Genomic DNA, 3985 nt, shown 5'->3' with positions numbered 1-3985 from the left:
TGATGAATGATGCAGAAACTACACTAGATGAGCAGTAGATACTTGGCCATGGTGGAGCAGAAGTAATCCCGTAACTTTTAAGGGAGATAGCTTGATCAGTGCCCTTCATTAAGGGCAGACATTGTGAATGTGTTTGTAAGTTTTCTGCTACTGCAGCTATTATGTCAAATATATCCATGATAAGTAGTTATATGTGTAGACAGTTACATAATATTTATGTATGTCGGTTTCATCATCTGTAAAATGGGCAAGAGATCTAGTGAGAATTAGTATTCTTTTGTGTTCTCAAAGTTTATGAGTCCCAGAGGCCTTGGCAAAATGGTAAGATAAAGAGCTTTTACTACATTTTGAGATATGGTAGCCCTTTATCAACACAGAAACAAAGGGCTTTTACTAAAACCATGTTTGAGTTTGTTAGAAACATAATTCCAGTAGCCTTTTTGTATTCTATGTTGACTGCTACTGAAGTTAATTTGCACACTACTTTAGCTTTCGGCGGGAGGGTGTGAGGGGGTCTTTCTTGCTCAACAAACTGTAGTTAGATTGAATAGGTGTGAAGAAGAAGAAAAAAAGGAAGGAATAAGTATAGGCATGTGCTTTACATCTTCAATGATTTGAAGTCACTTGAGTTGTAGGAGAATATTTCCTCAACACTGCTACCATCAGTTGATGTGTAAATAGAATTTTGAGTATTCAGGAAAATGAACTTAACAAAATAAATACAACAGTATGTCCTTGATCTAGAAAGAATATACACATCAATAAAATTCAATTCCATGTGTGTTTATTGAATTTGTACTAAGAGCAAGGGTTTGATGTTGCTAGATTCTTTGCTAGGTTGAATGCTAGATTCTGTTGTAGGGACTAACCTAAATATAAGTACCTTCCCCCAAGGAACTTTTAGCTGGTGGAGTGTAGAGAAATTCACTAGAAGATAATGTAGACTTGGAGGGAAAAAAAAAAACATTATGTGGAAGAGATTAATTGCAAATGGAAGACTTGGGCAGAATTTAAGGAAAGAAAGTATTTGAGTAGTTGATAAAAATGTATAGAATTTCAGTAGGAGAGTAGTAAGCACAAAAGGAAACCACACTTATCATTAATTTATACATAGAGCTCAGCTTAAATAATTGGGTGTCTGTAATAATCTATGCTTAAAAACTCCCCTATGTCACCAAAAATGTAGTAGGAATAGGAAAGATTTCTTTTTTTTCCAATTAGTGGTTTTGATCTCTATGCAAGTTCAGTAAACACATAGACACACACACACACACACACACATGCACACACGCACACACGCACACACACACACTTTAATAAAAATTTGGATGGTGGGGGCCCTAGATGAACTGTTTTGAAGGAAATTCAAGCAACAGACTGATTCTATGTTGGCTTGCAACCAGGAAGTACTGATGAAGCTCTCTGAGTTCTGAGAGTAGATGTTTCAGAAGCACATGTGTTGGGGGAGAGGAGAATATTATTTTCTGTCAGCTGTCTTTTTATTACTGTAATTGTTTTGTTTCATTTTTTAAAAACTAGGCTTGAGGGGCACCTGGGTGGCTCATCCAGTTACATGCCCAACTTCAGCTCGGATCATGATCTTGCAGTTCATGAGTTTGAGCCCCACATAGGGCCCTGTGCTGACAGCTCAGAGCCTGGAGCCTGCTTCTGATTCTGTGTCCCCCACTCTATCTGCCCCTCCCCTGCTTGTGCTCTGTCTCTCTCTCTCTCTCTCAAAAATAAATAAAAACTTAAAAAAAACTAGGCCTGAATATGAATTTTCAGTTAGAAAGATCTCTCCTGAGACCCAAAAATAGACACCTGTTTGCAGATAATTAAAGTCTGAGTTTATTTCAGAATCGTCCTCTCCAAGGCTCTAGCACAGAAAGAGAGGGGGACATCCATATTCCAAATGCCTGGTACAGATCACAGGACAGATTTCAAATTGGCAGCTGGCCAGGAGAATCTGACTAATTACCAGCTTTTTTCCTTTGATTTCAGCCTTCTGGAAGAAAGTCTGCCCTAACCATGCTTTCTTTGTCTTACCACTCTTTCAATTTTTAATACTTTCTCATTTCCTGAAAATATTTCCTAAATATTTCCAATGACTAGATAACCATCAGATGCCCAGTCTTATTCTTCTCAGTTGCTCTGAAGCATGAAACCTCCTGAGCTCCCCAACTTCCTTAGTTTCTAACACATGGCATTCTGTTTTCTCCTTTTACTGATAGGAGGAGAGTTATCATCTATTGACCAGGTGCACAGTTTGGTGAGAGCTTTACATGAATTACCTCATTTCATCCTCATAACTCACCAAAGAAGTAGACCATATTGTAATCTGCATTTTGCTAAAGACAAAAACCAAACCAAACAAAATAAACTGGGGTTTAGAAAGGTTATATCATTTTCTGAAGGTTTCCTACCTTCTCTTTTTCTCCCCTAAAAATTAGTGGTTTCCTCACTTTCTGTATTTTTATTTTTTAAAGTTCTTCTTCTGTGATTTTCCTTTTTGTCAAAACCTTAAGTAGCAATCATAGGTAAATAATTCTTGGATTCATATCTCTAATCCCCCAAATGCTTAATAATTTCTAAGAATGCCAGCCAAGCTCAGGTTTCCGAAAGTTTCATATCATTAAATAAGTTAGAATAGTGGTGTTCGTTTTTGTTTTTCCTTTGGTAGTCAGTGTACATTCCCTCACCTTTAGGCACAATAGCTCCAGCTTTGAGGAAACTAATTCTGTCTCCACTGGCTACAGTCTGGCAGGATGTCTGTCCAGATAGTCAGCCCTGTTGTGGCTAGATGGTTGCTGCATGACCCCTATTCATCCATTTTTATCTGATTGACACAAAGCTTAGAAATAGTAGGAGTTGATTCCTTCCAGATACTTTATCTGAGAAAGATAGTCCATCAATACCTATAGACCCCTCGAGCTACACTGGCCCTGTCTTTTCTAAGCCTCCTGTTTCACGTCTCCCCTCTGAGTCTGCAGACTCCCCTGTATTCTTCCAATCAATCCTCTTCTTCTTATGCCAGCCAGAGTGTTTATGTTCCTTGCAAACAAATACACACACACATACACATGAATGCACACATAACTAATATTCTCAACTATTGTTTATTTAATATCTACCATGCAACGGGAATTCTGTTAGACTTAGGGGCATAAAAATGAATACAGTCCTCTGAATATACAACTGTCATGTTAGTGAGGAGATAGACATAAATAAAAGATATCATTATAATACAATGTGATGGTGCCAGACCCCGCAGGCAACTCTTAGGTGTCTTTCTAAAATTTCTACTTTCTAAATTGCTGTCTGAAATTTATTTATTTTTTTAATTTTTTAATGTTTGTTTATCTTTGACACACAGAGAGAGACAGAGCATGAGCAGGGGAGGGGACAGAGAGAGAGAGAGAGAGAATCAGAAACAGGCTCCAGGCTCTGTGCTGTTGACGCAGGGCTCAAACTCACAGACCGTGATCATGACCTGAGTTGAAGTCAGAGGCTCAACCGACTGAGCCACCCAGGCGTCCCTGAATTGCTGCCTGAAATTTAAACCCAAAACTTAAGAGACAATAGCACAGATAAGCAACTATGTATGATAGACAAAGGACAGCTTCTGTGCCATTAAGACATAACTGAAAACTAAAAAAACATGCATTTGTCAAAAGATGTGTTGATCAGTATTAGAAGAGTAGATCCATAAAAGAAGTAGTTGGAAGTTTCCGTGTAAACTCTGAGCTTCCAGTAGCAGAGTGAGGTGGTAAGATTGAGGAATCTGAAGTCAGACACTACTTGTTCAAATTCTGGAGAATTTGCTTAACCTTTCTGGGTGTTAATTTCTTTAGATCTAATTTGGAGATAACAGCATCAATTTTACTAGGTTACTGTAGGGACTATATAAAATAATTCATTTTACATAAAATGCCTATGGTACCTAATTAATGTGAAATGTTAATACTTTTTACAATTATTATTATTT

Source organism: Acinonyx jubatus, chromosome A2 (genome assembly GCF_027475565.1).
Source record: "Acinonyx jubatus isolate Ajub_Pintada_27869175 chromosome A2, VMU_Ajub_asm_v1.0, whole genome shotgun sequence".
Taxonomy (NCBI): Eukaryota; Metazoa; Chordata; class Mammalia; order Carnivora; family Felidae; genus Acinonyx; species Acinonyx jubatus.
Note: the sequence above shows the minus strand (reverse complement) of the source record.